At 36.6% G+C, this 19,368-nt stretch overlaps 1 protein-coding gene across 1 annotated transcript in view; it reads right to left on the reverse strand.

Annotated features, from left to right (window-relative positions):
• Positions 1-19,368, reverse strand: part of LOC143222421 (neurotrimin-like) — a 215,813-nt gene that overhangs the window by 114,114 nt on the left and 82,331 nt on the right. The window lies entirely within an intron of this gene.

A 19,368-nucleotide genomic window follows, 5' to 3' on the forward strand; every position in this document is an offset into this window, starting at 1 on the left:
TTTATGAATCTAGATTAGATTCGACCAATTATAATTAACCTGTTCAGTGTCGTAGACGAGATAACTCGTCCAAGCCGATCGGTAACACAGTGCCACGGATGAGTTAATTTGTTGGGCCAAAGTTACAAAATGAAGAATCATTAGAATTGTATTGTAGCAGCTGAAATACTTGGCAGTCAACAGGTTAAACAAATAATACGCCATCGAGAGCAGTTTAAAGTATTGGAAACACTGCGAATAAAGGAAGAGAAATCATCCAAGATCAATCCGATTCTTGCTCATGAGTAGAACGACTCAGAGGAAATAATCTTTTTTTTTCTCTTTATCCAAAGTAAAATAAGTAAAGAAAAAAGTGTCTCTATGTATTTCGCAGGGAGACGGTTTTTCTTGAAACGCTCTTTGAAGCTATTTCAAAATAAACTTTTTTTTACACACGTAACAAATCTTTTCAATCCCAAATCGGGTTTACAACGCTAAAATCAGGGGTTCGATTCCCCTCGGTGGGCTGTAAAAAAAGCCCCCGCTAGTAAACGGTATGACTCCGGATTTACAATGCTAAAATCAGGGGTTCGATTCCCCTCGGTGGGCTGTAAAAAAAGCCCCCGCTAGTACAGCGGTATGTCTCCGGATTTACAACGCTAAAATCAGGGGTTCGATTCCCCTCGGTAGGCTGTAAAAAAAGACTCCGCTAGTACAACGGTATGTCTCCGGATTTACAACGCTAAAATCAGGGATTCGATTCCCCTCGGTGGGCTGTAAAAAAAGCCTCCGCTAGTACAACGGTATGTCTCCGGATTTACAACGCTAAAATCAGGGGTTCGATTCCCCTCGGTGAGCTGTAAAAAAAGGCCCCGCTAGTACAGCGGTATGTCTCCGGATTTACAACGCTAAAATCAGGGATTCGATTCCCATCGATTGGCTGAGCAGATAGCCCGATGTGGCTTTGCTATAAGAAAAACACACACAAACACACACCCAAATCGGGATTTATATCGATTTTCATATCTTGTCCTAATCATCTTTCATAACTATGAATGAAAACTCTTAATTGTGACTAAAGTTTTTAGCTATCCTAGTGGTACAGCGGTACGTCTACAGACTTTTAACGCTAAAACCCGGATTTCGATGCCCGTGGTGAGCAGAGAACAGATAGCCCATTGTGTAGTTTTAGGCCTGGCATGGCCGAGCGCGTAAGGCGTGTGACTCGTAATCCGAGGGTCGCGGGTTCGCGCCCGCGTCGCGCTAAACATGCTCGCCCTCCCAGCCGTGGGGGCGTTATAATGTACGATCAATTAGGGACGGCTAGCACAGATAGCCCTCGAGTAGCTTTGTGCGAAATTCCAAAACAAACAAACAAACTAAAGTTTTTAAAGCAAAAGAAAATTGCATGAAAAAATAATAACTAAATAAATTAGAACGGAGATGAAAATTAAATGCGCACCACACTTAAAGAATTCTAAAATTTATCCATCACACTGTAAGTGTAAGCCTAACATGAGGAAAAATATACCTCAATATACTTGCAATTACGATAAGGCTATTAACTTATCGAATTTGTTTGTTTGTTTTTTTTAATTTCGCGCACATGAAGACTCTGTCTGCGTCAGCCATCTTTAATTAAGCAATGTAAGACAAGAGGGAAGGCAAGTAGTCATCACCACCCACCGCCAATTCTTGGGCTTCTCTTTTACCAACGAATAGTAAGATTAACCGTAACTTTATATAGCTTTCACGGCTGAAAACGCGAGCATGCTTAGTGTGATAAGGATTCGATTCCGTGCCCTTCACATTGCGAGACGAGCGCCCTAACTACCTGGCCATGCCGGGCCTTATCGTATTAGTAGTTTCTTTTGACATAATGCGTACTGGATGAAAAAAGTTTAAACTCCTTATGACGTAGTAACAACCTGAATTTTATCTACTGGAGAAAGGGTAGCTTTTTCCACAACAATAATTCGATTCGACTAAAAACTTGTCTCCCATAAAGTTCGAAAAGTTTCTTCCTGTAAAAATTCGAATTAAAAGTCCCTACATCAGCCTGACGTCACGAGGATTTGAAAAACGTTTATTGGTTTGATTTGTTTTGAATATCACGCAAAACTTCACGAGGGATATCTGGGCTAGCTGTCCCTAATTTGGCAGTGTAAGACTAAAGGGAAGGCAACTAGTCATCACCACAAACCGTCAACTCTTGAGCTACTCGTTTGCCAATGAAAACTTGGATTGACCACCACATTATAACGCCCCCACTGCTGAAAGGGCGAGCATGTTTGATGTGACAGATATTCGAACCCACGACCCTCGGATTACGAGTCCAGTACCTTAACCACCTGGCCACTTTTATTCCATTATCGTAATATTCCCAAAAAAAAAGATATAAATTATTCTTTCTCTTCCTTCCGTACCCAAAGGTAATTGTAACCTTAACGACCACAGGCTTTAACGTCGTATAATAGCAAGAGATAAAAATATAAAGATAGTATGTACATATACAATCTCCAATTTAGAAACAAAAACATTAAAAACAGAGAAAACAGAAATATGATTTATTTGTAATCCTAGTTCCTCCTAGGAAAAAAGATATAATAATTATCTAGGCCTCACAAATAAGAACCTTAACATAAATGTTTTACACAGGTCTCACTAAGGGACCATTAATTGAGATAGTTAAAACAAGATTTAGTGTTAAGAATAAAAGAGTTTTCGTAAGCAGTAACGTCCACAATAAAAGAGGCCACAAAAGCAATGAGCAACTCTCCTTAAAGAGCACCACCTTTTCGCATATAAGAACTGAGCTGAGCTCTGTACGAGACTAAAAATGTTGTTTTTTTGTTGTACAAGCATCATCAATTGGTTCGCGAGAAAGATTTATGAACATTGCAGGTTCTACGTATTTTTGTATTAAAAAATTAAAACAAACTACACGTCCGCAGTACTGAAAGATAGTTCTGACTATTTTGTTCTGTATAGACACGTGATGATAAATTGTCAGTTTTTATGTTATTCGCGTTCGTATCATTCTGAAATGTAAAAACGGCAAAAACACAACTCTGTTTGCTTCTTGTTTATTGTTTGCCAAATTCCAAAGGTCGTTATTTGGGGGCCCTGCATGGCCAGGTGGTTAAGATACTCGGTTCGTAATCTGAGGGTTGAGGGTTCGAATCCCCGAAACACCAGATATGCTCTCCCATTCAGCCGTGTGGGCGTTATAATGTTACGGTTAATTCTACTATTTGTTGATAAAAGAGTAGCCCAAGAGTTGGCGGTGGGTGTCGATGACTAGCTGCCTTCCCTCTACTCTTACACTGCTAAATTATGGACGGCTAGCGCAGATAGCCATCGTGTAGCTTTGCGCGAAACTGAAAACAAACTAGTCGTTAATTAGATGAATTAATCAACAAAGTGCTGAGATGGAAAAAAATTAAATAAAAACCGAAAGTGATTTTTCACCAGTACTTACGAGGACCTTCCTCATTGAAAACCATACTTCCAAGTTCACAGTTTTTTGTAACATAAAACTACCTTATATATGTATGTATACGGTATACTTAGTTCTACACACTTATAAAATACATTCTAAAAATGTAAGCAGAAGGCCTTACAAAGTACTTAACTACCAATTGTAAATATATGAGAATTAAACGTTTTTGTTGTTTTTATTTTTTTAAACACAAGCTCACTAAACGAAGACTTGGAGCATCAGGAACTTTGCCAGCTCGACAAGATAAGTTTTGCTGAATTTATCTAGAGCGGCTAAGCACGTTTCTAAACGCGCTTCTCTGTTTCTTTCTTTGCAAAAAACATATATATATATTCTCAATTAAATTAAAATTTAACTGCTGTAATTCGAACTACAAAGCAAATCGCAAAATATTACGAAAAACATAATAAATAAAAGTTCAGCTTGTAATGCTTTATATCTTTAAAACTAAACTTTATATCTTTTCGACAATTCTGTTCGTTTATTTGGTAAACCAAGTTTTTCGATATTCATTTCTAAACGAACAACTTTAAAACATATTTTATTAAGAAAGTCCAAATTACAGTTGGAAGTACAGACTCATATTTGTGGGCCCGGCATGGCCATGTGGTTAAGGCACTCGACTCGTAATCTGGGGTCGCGGGTTTGAAACCCCGTCTCGCCAAACATGCTCGCCCCTTTCAGCAGTGGGGGCGTTATAATGTTAACGGGAATCCCACTATTCGTTGGTAAAAGAGTAGCCCAAGAGTTGGCAATGGGTGGTGTTGACTAGCTACCTTCCCTCTAGTCTTACACTGCCCAATTAGGGACGGTTAGCGTAGACAGCCCTCGAGAAGCTTTGCGCGAAATTCAAAACATTAATTTTGAATATTAATATTTGAGTATTAATTTTGCTTAATAAAATTAAAGAAAAAACATTTTTCCATAGCTTTAATGCAAATACATTGTCTTCATGTAATTCCCAGAGAATGTATTTAATTTTCTTACACTTTAATTATATAATTGTTAGTTTCGAGCTTGCAAAAATGTTTTTTTTTCATTTTATTGTAAGTTTGTTTGTTTAGAATTAAACACAAAACTACACATTAAGTTATGTGTGCCCTCTAATCGTCATAGCTATGGAAAGCCAGATTTTAGCGATGTGAATTCGCAGACTTTCCGCTGTGCAACTAGGGGGCGTTTTTATAAGACGTTATAATACGAATAACTTTTAATTTTTTAAAACACCAAACTATGAGTAGCTATTATTTTCTATAAGACACTATAATACGATTAACTTTTACTTTTACAAGACACTACATTACGATTAACTATTACTTTTATAAGACACTATAATACGATTAACTATTAATTTTATGAGACACTATAATACAATTAACTATTAATTTTATGAGACACTATAATACGATTAACTATTAATTTTATGAGACACTATAATACGATTAACTATTAATTTTATGAGACACTTTAATACGAATAACTATTAAATTTTATGATACACTATATTACGATTAACTATTACTTTTATAAGACACTATAATAAGATTAAATATTAATTTTATGAGACACTATAATACAATTAACTATTAATTTTATGAGACACTATATTACGATTAACTATTAATTTTATGAGACACTATAATACGATTAACTATTAATTTTATAAGACACTATAATAAGATTAAATATTAATTTTATGAGACACTATAATACGATTAACTATTAATTTTATGAGACACTATAATACGATTAACTATTAATTTTATGAGACACTATAATACGATTAACTATTACTTTTATAAGACACTATAATACGATTAACTATTAATTTTATGAGACACTATAATACGATTAACTATTAATTTTATGAGACACTATAATACGATTAACTATTAATTTTATGAGACACTATAATACGATTAACTATTAATTTTATGAGACACTATAATACGATTAACTATTAATTTTATGAGACACTATAATACGATTAACTATTAATTTTATGAGACACTATAATACGATTAACTATTAATTTTATGAGACACTATAATACGATTAACTATTAATTTTATGAGACACTATAATACGATTAACTATTAATTTTATGAGACACTATAATACGATTAACTATTAATTTTATGAGACACTATAATACGATTAACTATTAATTTTATGAGACACTATAATACGATTAACTATTAATTTTATGAGACACTATAATACGATTAACTATTAATTTTATGAGACACTATAATACGATTAACTATTAATTTTATGAGACACTATAATACGATTAACTATTAATTTTATGAGACACTATAATACGATTAACTATTAATTTTATGAGACACTATAATACGATTAACTATTACTTTTATAAGACACTATAATACGATTAACTATTAATTTTATGAGACACTATAATACGATTAACTATTACTTTATATAAACGATCTGAATGAGTAATGAGATACGATTGAGAAACTTTTCATAAAACAACGACGATTAACTATTAATTTTAATGAGACACTTATCATAAAACAACGACGATCTGAATGAGTAATGAAATATTGAGAATTAATTTTATAAAACAACGACGATCTGAATGAGTAATGAGATACGTGTGATTAACTATAAAACAACGACGATGAATGAGTAATGATAATACGATGTAGAATCACTTTTCATAAAACAACGACGATCTGAATGAGTAATGAGATACGTGTAACTATTACTCTTGAGTAATGAAATACATTATAATACGATTAACTATTAATTTTATGAGACACTTTTCATAATACGATTAACTATTAATTTTATGAGACACTATAATACGATTAACTATTAAATTATTTTATACAAACAACGACGATCTGAATGAGTAATGAAATACGTGTGAGAATCACTTTTCATAAAACAACGACGATCTGAATTAGTAATGAGATACGAGTGAGAATCACTTTTCATAAAACAACGACGATCTGAATGAGTAATGAGATACGTGTGAGAATCACTTTTCATAAAACAACGACGATCTGAATGAGTAATGAGATACGTGTGAGAATCACTTTTCATAAAACAACGACGATCTGAATGAGTAATGAGATACGAGTGAGAATCACTTTTCATAAAACAACGACGATCTGAATGAGTAATGAGATACGTGTGAGAATCACTTTTCATAAAACAACGACGATCTGAGTGAGTAATGAGATACGTGTGAGAATCACTTTTCATAAAACAACGACGATCTGAGTGAGTAATGAGATACGTGTGAGAATCACTTTTCATAAAACAACGACGATCTGAATGAGTAATGAGATACGTGTGAGAATCACTTTTCATAAAACAACGACGATCTGAGTGAGTAATGAGATACGAGTGAGAATCACTTTTCATAAACAATTTTTTTCGCCCAAAACTACGCAAGTGCTATCTTTCATATCCATACTTTTTTCTTATAAATGAACTACAGAGAAAGCACCATCCGCCAACTCTTGCTCTACTCTTTTTACGACTCAGTTGGGTTTTTCACCGTCTCTTTTGTGAGACACCCATAGCATCAAGACTTGGAGCGATTTATTTTCCTAATTTGTGATGATAAACTGGTTCTTCGGATACACGCTAACCAAAATTACAACTTTTATTTTAGATGAAAGAAACAAACTTGGTATTTAACAAAATCGTGTGCTGTTGTTTTTTTTTTATAATCACAGTGATTTCGAAGAAGTGACACTTTTACCACGCCGAAACTTTGGGACTACTACAGCAATTTGAAATATTAACAAAACATTAGAAGGTCTTATACGTTTTTCGATGGTTCTTGTTGGTTCTACTGTAGAGCTTTGGGCTCCGAGGCTGGTGGATCAGATTCAAATCCATGTGATACCATAAAATAACCCCATCCCCGATTATGTTACAGATATATTATAAGAATGGCAGTCAATACCTTAGGTTGGTTAGTGAGTTATGCTAACTGGCTGTCTTGCCACTGACTAGTAGCTCAAAATCAGGACGTAAACCAATAATCTTAATAGCTTTGACCTCAACAGAAAGTACAGGTTATTTCCTTGAAGACGTTCTTGTTATTGGTAATAGATTACCACAAAAATGACAACCATGTGACTTTAAAGAATGCTACAAACAATCTTGATTATCACGTCTATTTTGGTTTGTATGTTTGCTTTGAATTTCGCACAAAGCTACACGAGGGCTATCTGTGCTAGTCGTCCCTAATTTAGCAGTGTAAGACTAAAGGAAAGGCAGCTAGTCATTACCACCAATCGCCAACTCTTGGGCTACTCTTTTACCAACGAATAGTGGGACTGACCGTCACATTATAACGCCCCCACGGCTGGAAGAGCGAGCATGTTTTGTGTGACGGGGATTCGAACCTGCAACCTTCGGATTACGAGTCGAGCGCCCTAACCACCTAGCCATGCCGGGTTTCACGTGTATTTAATTATGGGGTCAGTGATAAAATATGTCCATTCACGGGTTCAAATCTCCATAACTCCAAACATGCTCACCCTTTCAGCAGATGAGGATCATAATGTGACGGTCAATTCCCCTTGGTAAAAGAGTAGCCCAAGATTTGGCGGTTGGTGGTGATACCTAGCTGCCTTCCCTCTAGTCTTATACTCCTAAATTAGGGACGGCTAACGCAGGTAGGCTTCGTGTAGCTTTGCGCGAAATTAAAAAAACAAACGATGGAACAAAAACCAACGAGAAACAATTATTTTCAGAGATATCTTATAAATGTTTCAGGTTCTTTTATAATCCGATCCACGTTTCTTTCACCCAAAGTATCAAAAGTCTGCAGTGTCACGTGCGGTCTGGTGAACCGAGTATATAAAACAAAAAGCAATACAAAAAAGTCTATTTATTGAACAAAATATTATTTACTGCTACAGATAATACTGAGACAAATTACAAAAATAACCCAATGGTATAATAATAAATTGGCTCGAGCTGGAGAAAATAGCTCATTTTATGTGTTTCTACTTTTTGTTTTAGTTCATTCAATCAATCAACACGTGTCAAATCGTAACGTTATACCTAGCCAAGACATAATTCCATGAGACTGCAAAGAAACTACTAAAAATAAAGAGTGATGCATTTCTGTGCACAAAGGTGAGATCGATGTATTTACTTAGTGTCAGAAATTATCTAGTATTAAACTTTCCACTTCAACAAAGACCCGTTTGCGAGAAAGATAAATAACTGGGAGTGAGTGTTTCTTAAAACATCACCACCGTATTAGCTACCTGACGTTTAATTCTAAGCAGACGTTAAAGAGAAGTATTTCAGCTCATCAAATTAGAGTCGCACCTTAAAGTTCGTAGTGTTAGAATGACAGAGTGAATAGCTAACAAACAGCGTTGGCTTCTGAAACGACGTTAAGGTAACCCTACGTTACAAACACGATAAAAGCAAAACTGAAGCAATGAGCAAGCTATGGCACAACGATCGAAGTTTGAAATTTAAAGTTATGAGATTAAAACTCACAACCGAGCCAGTGGATTGCAGGTGGCATTATTACTTATATAGTTTTACATATTTTAACATTAAGTTGGTGTGTCTTGACAACAGTAACTGTTAATAAAGTTGTCCTATAATCATACCGACTGTTACGCTTTTAACAGTGTGATCAAACTGAACGAAACCTAAACACGAATTCCTACCTTCGGCGAGACAGGACCTGGTACCGTAATATTTAAATATAGCGTATGTTTTATGAGACTAAAATGTCAGTTTTTAAGGCATAACTCTGTTGGCGTTAATATGTTTGTATTTTTCTTTCCTAAAATAGTCTCCAGTCCATGCTGGTATCACTGTATAATGAATACAGGAACAAGAAGTCATGTTACGTGTCAAGACTTGTCCACCCAGCAACATCCACCCTTGAAACAAACCTAAAGTAGCTGCTACCAAATCAATCTATTTATACCGGTGTGTAAAAGTGGAATACTATTAATATAAGTATAAATAGGTTATTCAGCTGTACACAACGGTGCATAGTGAGTTAATTTCAAATATATTTCGCTACGAAAAATTATATCTACAATATGTTAACGTGTCAGTTACATTTTAATATTTTGTAGTAGGCCCCTGCATGGCCAGGTGGTTCGGGCGTTCGACTCGTAATGTGAGGGTCGCGGGGTCGAATCTCCGTCACACCAAACATGCTCCCCCTTTCATCTGTGGGGGCGTTCTAACGTAAAAGAGTAGTCCAAGATTGGCAGTAGGCGGTAATGTCTTGCTGGTTTCCCTCTAGACTTACGCTGCTAAATTAAGGAGGGTTAGTGCACATAGTCCTAGTGTAGCTTTGCGAGAAATTAAAAAAAACAAACAGATATTTTGTAGATTTTGGAAATAGATTCATGCATACAGTTGTGTCATCGGTAATTTTCAACAAATATTTCAAAATCATACAAGTTCAAAAATACACTTGTTTTGTTCGTTTTCAGGGCAAAGCTACACTAAAAACTAACCACTTCACTGAGTCTAACTCGAGATATAAGCCATCAAGTTCACCATTGAGCCATCTAAGAACTAGCGACAAGCCTAAAAAAGTGATTTCTATATAAATGAAAACATAGAAACCTGATATAATAAAATAATAAACTGTTATTAAAATGTATTCAAGATAACTGCTTTTTCGTAATCATGCAAGTTCAGGTTACCAATTACAACGACGGTTCAGTACAAGATAAATTGTCAAATATTATTCATCTACTCATTCCCCCGCTAGTACAGCGGTAAGTCTACGGGCTTAGAACGCTAAAATCAACGGTTCGAGTCCCCTCGGATGGACTCAGCAGATAGCTCTATGTGGCTTTACTATGCGAAAACACACGCACCCCCATTTAATCAGCGAATATATAGTTAAATTTAGCAACATGACAGCAAAGAGTGCCGAAACCAAAACATTTATTTTGCTTGTGTTATTTTTTATTTGAAAGCACAAAGTTTATAAAGTTCAAGGCAGTTCTGTGTGTTTAAAGTACATTAAATAGTTAAATGACCTGCCTAGAATATTCAAGTATGAGCTCAGGTACGTAGACTTTTGAACGAATCTGATGGCCGTGCAGGGCGTCTCGCTGGCTGTTAAGTTAAACCTGTTCCAAAACACGTGATAAAAAAAAAAAAAACCCTGAGTATTGCGAGCATGTGCTGAAGTTCAACAAAGTTAAACAGGACCAACAAAGCAAGTATCTATAAACGAATGAAGAAACTCGAACAAAAAACTCAGTGAATAAAAAATTGGTCGTTAAGAAATGACGTATCCATTACCCATATACCTTTCTTTTTGCAATACGTAATTGGATCCCCTTTTCTTACACAGATGATGACGTCATCCTTACTTTCCTGTTCTTAATTTAATTATTCGATAGTTTTAATGAAGTTTAAAAGGCTTCCCCAATTCTCACCAATTACACTTTTAATTACGTAGATAGGCCCGGCATGGCCAGGGGGATTAAGGTTTTCGACTCGTAATCCGAGGGTCGCGGGTTCGAATTCTACTCGTACCAAACATGCTCGCCCTTTCAGCCGTGGAGGCGTTATACTGTTATGGTCAATCCCACTATTCGTTGGTAAAAGAGTAGCCCAAGAGTTGGCGGTGGATGGTGATGACTAGCTGCCTTCCCTCTAGTCTTACACTGCAAAATTAGGGACGGATAGCGCAGATAGCCCTCGTGTAGCTTTACGCGATATTCAAAACAAAAACTAATTAGTCCTAGAAAATAACAAAAAAACAGGCTTGTTGTGAATAATATTTATGATATTGACCACCAGCCACTAATATTGAGAAACCGTAAGCTGGCCAATTCACATACCTAATGAAAGATACGAAGTCGTATCCGTTACATCAGGATAATGGAAATTTCAAAGGAAAATATTTATTAAAACAGAATTTGTTAAGTCGAAACACGTGAACATACAATAAAATACACTTATAATATTTCTAAAATAAACCAGTCATTGCATAGTATCACAAGCTCAACTAATAATTTATATGATTTTTTATCCTAAAACTAAAACTAAATCAAATAAGAAACAAGTTTCGTCGCAAATAAAACAACCGAAATCCAGTGAATAAACATTTTATTTTTATCTACACAGTTTTGGAAAAGTTAAAATCTGTACTTTGGAAACTGAAATAAACAGAGCAGTTTCTAAATGGAAGAGCATTAAACCATGAACTGATAACAGAGTCGATCATTCACAATTATGATAATTGAGTGTTAAAGTAATAAATGCATGCTGGCCCGCCATGGCCAGGTGGGTTAAGGCGTTCGACTCGTAATCTGAGGGTCGCAGGTTCGAATCCCGGTCGCACCAAACATGTTCGCCCTTTCAGTCGTGGGGCGTTAATATGTGACGGTCAATCCCACTACTCGATGGTAAAAGAGTAGCCCAGGAGTTGGCGGTGGGTGGTGATGACTAGCTGCCTTCCCTCTAGTCTTACACTGCTAAATTAGGGACGGCTAGCGCAGATAGCCCTCTGGTAGCTTTACGCGAAATTCAAAACAAACAAACATACAAATTATGTACATAAGACGTAACAACATAATATAAATAATTTGATTAACGAAAGAACAGGAACGCATTTAAAAATAGGTCAAATGTCAAGGGTCTGTTTGAACAATAAAATAAATAGAAATAGTATTTTTAGCGTAAGTCATCTAGTGAAACTTAGACGTGGTTTTTTTACTATCGTCAAAGCGCTTGAAATAAGCGTTGGCTTTTCTGGCAATATTTGTTTCGCGCTTCAGTAAGTCAAGACGTCCAACCCCCTGCCTGGTAATCTTATCCAAAGCTAGGCCTCATCATGATTTAATGCTGGTCCTCTCAAGAGCAATGAATCAGTGCAAAAATCATTGCAATCTACTCTCAAGATCTTGTCGGGAAAAGATTTCTTTTCTCTGACTTCAGCAGTCTTCCCAGTGGGTAGGATTTCCAATCCAAGCGTAGTCACCTGGCTAGCTTTCTCAAGATAATATTTCACGAGCTCTTGGGAAGTTCACATCACTTGAATGAACGTGAATAACGTAGGTGTCCACATGATTTATCGGAGATACATCTTTATACACGTATCTTTTACGTCTGCCATTCTTGTAAAAACCATCGGAACAGCAGCAACTTCTTCGAGGATATATAACGTAAAAGGTATTTGTTTTATTATCAGAGGACACATATATTTACCAAGCTCAACTAAGAAACGGAGAATCAGAATCCAGTTCGCTGCCTTTACTATTTTTATTACCGCATGTTTACGTGTTTAATAAAACAACTCTTTTGTTTTGTTGTTAATTATCCGGCTTAGTTTAAATTTATATAGCATATGGTAAACAGTTTAATTTTTTTTTCATTTTTCTAATCAAATTGTAAAAGGAATGTTTAGCCTTTATCGTCCGTGGCACTCTAACAGATCTGTAGTTTTCTCTTTTATTTTTTTCCTTATGCTTATTTCCGCATTACGATTAGGGCTGAAACTGACCAGCTAATGCCCATTTGGTTGCTACATAGTGCAGATGTCCACTTTATGTTAGCACTTGCAGGTGACTGTTTCGTTCGCTACACAGCCCGTTGCGTTTCTCATTCCCGTGCAACAACGGCACGAGACGGATATATATTAAGTTATCGAGTATCTTCTCTGCAAATGGATAAATAACACGTTTTTGCTTTCATATTCATTGAAGTTTGAAGCTTTCCAAGTTGGCCATTCACAAGGAAAACTACGTGAAAATAATTCTGTTATGCATGATGTGTTACACATTGTGAGTCGAGTGCTCTAACCACCAGGACATATCAGGCTGTCGTCCTGTATGAATACCGTAGTAGTCATAACATTTACGTTGCAGCATATAAGTCGCATTGGTTGTGAGCGTTGCATGGCATTGCGCAGCATTTAATGCGCATGCCTGCATTCCATGTGCTGACGATTCTTCCAAAATGCGAGGTTCAGTAGTAAGCTGACAAACCACACTAGATTGTCACCTTAATATCATGGAGATCCACAGGAAACGTTAGATTTTGATCAGTTTCCAACAGATGATGGAGATGGTCATGACGTCACTTCCATGTGAGTTAAATGTGCTTCATCATTCCAGAAAATATTGATAGCCATTGGTTATCGACTTATAGTCTCGCCAAGGACCAAGATTTAGTACGCCTGCCTGTACTTCGGGTTTGCCACCTGTCTTCTAAAAATGCTTTACTAACTTGAGCACAAGAACACTGGAACAAGAATCTATATAGCATTCCCAGAGAGCTGCCCCAGAATTGTATATTATGGTATCGTAACGTTTCACCAGCGCACCTCCTTTCACACTCATCAGTTGCATGTTGGAAAAATTAGTTGTCCTGTGATCAATGAGCCCCATGGAAAATACGCACACAAAACTACAGTGGCGCCCCCTGGTGGCAGCATCCGACTACTTTGATATTATCACCATGATACCTTTGATACTCACATACAACTTTACTTTTCTATGACTTATCTTTCACCCGGCATGGTCAGCTGATTAAGGCACTCGACTCGTAATCTGAGGGTCGCGGATTCGAATCCCCGTCACACCACACATGCTTGCCCTTTCAGTCGTGAGAACGTTATAAAATAACAGTCAATCCCACTATTCGGGGTAAAGGAGTAGCCCAAGAGTTGGCAGTGGGTGGTGACGACTAACTGCCTTCCTTCTAGTCTTACACTGCAAAATTATGAACGGCTAGCGCAGATAGCCCTCGAGTAGCTTTGCGCGAAATTCAAAACAAATCAAGCCTTAAATTTTGTGAGATCACACGTTCAACACGAAGCTTCCTTTAGAGCCACCTGAAATTACTTATCTATTATTTCAGGAATAACGTAAAGAACGCTCCTGTCTGCAGCTACACAAATAGCACGTATTGAATTTCAATAAAGTTTCACCTGGAGTCGTACTTTGTTCTCCAAAAGTCAAGCACGGAATCCAAAAAATTCGAAATCTTAATTTGCGGGCAGTGCTATAAAATCTTCAGCTCAATTCTAAGTTCGAACATTTAAGTAAAGCCCAATGTAGAGATTCTCTACCCCTGAGAACAATTCTGCCACTACTAAGACAGAGATGAAATGTTAGAGTAAAAATAAATTTACAACTTTTGAAAATGAAAAAAAAAAAACACGATTGGTTTAGAGGTACCTCTTTATAAACCTTTATAGCTATCAGTTTAAGAGATGCTTTAATATTAAAAGTACGGCATATATCGCTCAATGAATTAGCAAAATTCTTGATAACGAAAAACCCACTTGAAGTAAAATGTATCTCAGAACGGCTGGTATGGGTATTAACACTTTTACTAATAAAGCAGAGAAAAACGTTTTGATCTTCTTAGGTCATTTTCAGGTCAACAAAGAGATAGTTTGCAACTGACCGTTTCCGGGCACATGTCTTAGGGACGAGAGTATAAACGGTCAGTTACAAACTCTCTCTTTGTTAACCTGAAGCTGATCTAGGAAGGTCAAAACGTTGTTCTCTGCTTTATTAGTAAACATTTGCAAAACATGTAAATCCAACATATCCGTACTCGTGAAAGCCTTACCACGTTATTATGTATTAACTAGAGTTAATAACCTCCGTTAAACTGGTTAAATAAAAAATATCCGTTTGTGACAAAGGATAGGAAATTCTTCTTCTATTTCTTTTCTTAACATAGTTGTTTGTTTGTTTTTTAATTTCGCGCAAAGCTACATCAGGGCTATCTGCGCTAGCCGTCCCTAATTTAGTAGTGTAAGACTAGAGGGAAGGCAACTAGTCATCATCACCCAACGCCAACTTTTGGGCTACTCCTATATAAACAAAGAGTGGAATTGGCAGTCACATTTTACGACCACACGACTTAAAGGACGAGCATGGTTGTTGTGACAGGGATTTGAACCCGTGAGCCTCAGGTTACGAGTCGAGCGCACTAACCACCTTCCCATGACGAGGCCTGTTTGTTGCTGGTTGATTAAGAAATATCGAAACGTATATTGACGTTTATTTATATAGATTGTATAAACATCACATTTGTAGAAGTTTGTTTGCTTGAAGCTAAGCGCAAAGCTACACAATGGACGATCCGTTTCCTGTCCATCACGGGTCTATGGAGTTGCAATGGCTTCTAAATGAGACCCAAAACTGGAGCACTTTCTAATAACTCGCCATTGCTCATCAGAAGAATAAAACTGTGAGTCCACAAACTCACCACTGTGTCTCTGTGAGGCATCTGTACAGTTGACGTTTAATCTTACTGTACTACAAAATACAATTCAATTAGTGGGGCAGGCTTCTAGAAATTCAATATTTCACATTAAACTGCTGACACAAAGTTATATTATTTTTCCTTTTTTTATCGTCGATTATTTTTAATATGAATACTTTCCATCTGAAATATATCAACACGAATCAAGTTTCATTTAATGATTTGTTTCCCAATAATATAAGATTTCCAATTCATGTTCAAGACTCAGTCATGCAACTTCTTTCATAGATTCTACAATATCTAATGTTAGCTCCAACTCATCACAAAGATAGTAAAATCTGTTTCAGAGATTTCACTTTTTTATTTGTTTGTTTTGAATTTCGCGCAAAGTTACACGAAGGTTATCTGCGCTAGCCGTCCCTAAGTTAGCAGTGTAAGACTAGAGAGAAGGCAGCTAGTCATCACCACCCACCGCCAACTCTTGGGCTACTCTTTTACCAACGAATAGTGGGATTGGCCGTAACATTATAACGCCCCCCACAGCTGAAAGGGCAAGCATATTTTGGTGCGACCGGTATTCGAACTCGCGACCCTCAGATTACGAGTCGAACGCCTTAACACGCTTGGCCATGCCTGGCCACACCTGAAAGCTCTCATTTTGTTCTAAAACAACGTTAATATCACAGGGTACGATGCTAGAAACGTAAATTTCATAATACGTAGGGTTAAGAGGCTGCTAGGAATTTTTCTTTTATTGTCAAAGCAACGTAAATTTTACAAGATAAATTATTATAACGTTTACCAGTAAGTTTGATTACTTTTATTATTTTACGAAAGCAATGCTAATTTCACTTTATATAATGTGTCCATATATAATGTCACCAAAATGGCCGTTGTTCTGGAACGACAAAAGAACACTCATGGACACTTTTCTTTCGTTCACCACAATGTTTTTATCTCTTTCTCAGAAAATAGAAGTTTTTAGCTATCCTGTTCTCAGAATCGATTCATAAATAAAATAAACATTTTTAGAATCAGTGATTTTTTTAAGATAGGGATACAGTGAAGCATAGGAGGAACTGACCATCATTGTTTATTTCGAAACTATAGATACAGCATTTGACAAGGTCCACGCGCTCAAAACACGCGGGGATGTATAAAAAAAATGTCTTATCTTACTTGTCTTGACGGCAGCTATACAGTGCAAAAGATTATAATGGTGTATTTTGTGCAAGCTGTCACTCATTTCTTTCTTGAGTGTTTGGTGTTGAATAAAACGGGCATCCAAGAAATGCGACCTATAAAAATACAGTGTTCGATAAGGCGTGTACTTAAAAAAAGAAACACACAAGATAAGGTCTCTCTATTTTCTGTTTTACTGTGCCCATTATTAATAGATATGTTTCGAAACTACTTCTAAGTTTTAATAAATAAAGGCAGAAACATAAAATATGGAAATTCCTACTAACTTTGCTTTACAACAAATTTATGGTAAATTTATATGGATACACTGAACTCGTGTTCTATGTGCTTCTATTATTGCTCTATGAAAGTAAATAGATTTAATAACCTGTTTCGCTACTGCTTTATAGGATGTATTGGGAATCGATAAACATCTGCCAGAACACCCCTAGGATCAGTTCCCTCCAGTGGGCCAGTGCTAACTATATGGATTTCGGGCACAAGAAGCTGAAACTTTTCCACATTGGAGAGAGTGTTTTGGATTAAAACTAACAAACCATCGAAGCAACTAGTTATGGAATACCATTTGTTTTTTAATGAAGTGTAACAGAACTGTTGCAACCCAGTGGCACAACGGTGCGTCTGCGGACTTAGAACAGTAGAACCCGAGTTTAGATACCCGTGGTGGGCAGATCACAGATAACTTATTGTGTTAACTTATGCTTAACTTTAAACAGAAGCGTTTCGGCTTATTCACAAATTTTCGTTTATTTTTTTTTTAAGTTCGTTTTCAGCAAGAATTACTTATTTCGTTCGTAAACGCAAATTCCATTCTATTGGGCCTGACATGGCTTAGCGCGTTAAGGCGTGCGCTTCGTAATCTGAGGGTCGCGGGTTCGCGCCCGAGTCGCGCCAAAACATGCTCGCCCTCCCAGCCGTGAGGGCGTTATAATGTGACGGTCAATCCCACTATTCGTTGGTAAAAGAGTAGCCCAAGAGTTGGCGGTGGGTGGTGATGACTAGCTGCCTTCCCTCTAGTCTTGCACTGCTAAATTAGGGACGGCTAGCACAGATAGCCCTCGAGTAGCTTTGTGCGAAATTCCAAAAACCTAACCTAACCATTCTATTAGTTGTTTATATCCATTACAAGCAAAAGCATTTTAGATGCTTTATGGTAATAAAATTATATAATGTGAATATTTCTTTCGATAAATTTGATGTCTTCTTCAAACTTAAAAAAAAAAAAAATCGAGTTTCGTCCTTTGTAGACTTTGACGCGTTATAACTGTAACTGTCAGATCCCACCGTTTAAATAAACCACGCGTAGGCGATAGATGGTGTTCGGCTGGCTAACTTTGTTCCAATCTATCAGTTCAATAATAAGAAGAGCTTACGTAAAGAAATTTCGAGTAACTTTGCGCGAAATTCGACAAACTATATCAAACCGTGAAATATGAGTAATGTTGTTTCACCATTTTCTCAAGTGTTTGGTACGTAATCCTACGAACCAAGGTACGGTTTCACTTCGGGACTAAAAAGTACATATAAGGTCCTCCACATTTTTCACCCGTTAAGAGGAAGCAAAATTACGTTTAAATTACACCTGAAAATTATTCTCAACTTAACCAAACCTCACTTCTCTTTCAAGCTTGACGCAAGCAGCTGCGAGCCATCTGTTAAAAGCAGTCTTCTTGATAGCACCGTGGTGACAGTTGACAAGGATACATCATGACTCAAAACTCTGCTAAGTTTTTCAGTTACTTTCGTAGAAAAAATTAGAGAGTTAAATTTGGTAGCCTCGGTGAAAGATCTCGTGTATGAAGGCGCCTCGAGGAAAATCAGTTTTCATCACTAAGTACGCAAAACGAATGTTGTTTCGAATGCACATAACAAACCGAGGACTGTCTTAAAGCATAGCAAAAAATATCCAACCATTTTAATTCCGCATTCGTCCCGTAAAATATTTTTAATGTTTCCATCTTTACACATCACGTATCTATTAATTTTCTTTCTATATATATATATTACCTGATGTAACGCTCGTGCCGTGTTCGAAATAATAATAAAAAAGACAAACCAGGGATATATTCTAATCACACAATACTTAGATTATACGAACTACTATCGTTATACGTTGAAAACGAACGCACATACACTAACATCAACTGCTTCTTGAAAGATTATTTAGGCCACGTGCATCAAGTTTTTTTTTATCATGGTAATTTATGTTTTCTCAAAATTGTTGACCTGTGAAAAATTCATCGTGGCTTAAAAACAGGAACTCCTCTGTCTTACGTTGCTTTCTCACGTGCCAGAAAATTCGCTAAAATGCAGGAAAAATGCGTTAAGAGAAGTACTGTTGATCACCAAGTGCGAGCTGGTCAAATGATGCATAAGAAAGGTGAAGAAAAACACACACCGTCCCCTTTGTATGCTGTTGTGTTAGAAAGTGGGGATACCTAAGAGATATAGCTTTAAAA

Source organism: Tachypleus tridentatus, chromosome 8 (genome assembly GCF_004210375.1).
Source record: "Tachypleus tridentatus isolate NWPU-2018 chromosome 8, ASM421037v1, whole genome shotgun sequence".
NCBI classification, from domain to species: Eukaryota; Metazoa; Arthropoda; class Merostomata; order Xiphosura; family Limulidae; genus Tachypleus; species Tachypleus tridentatus.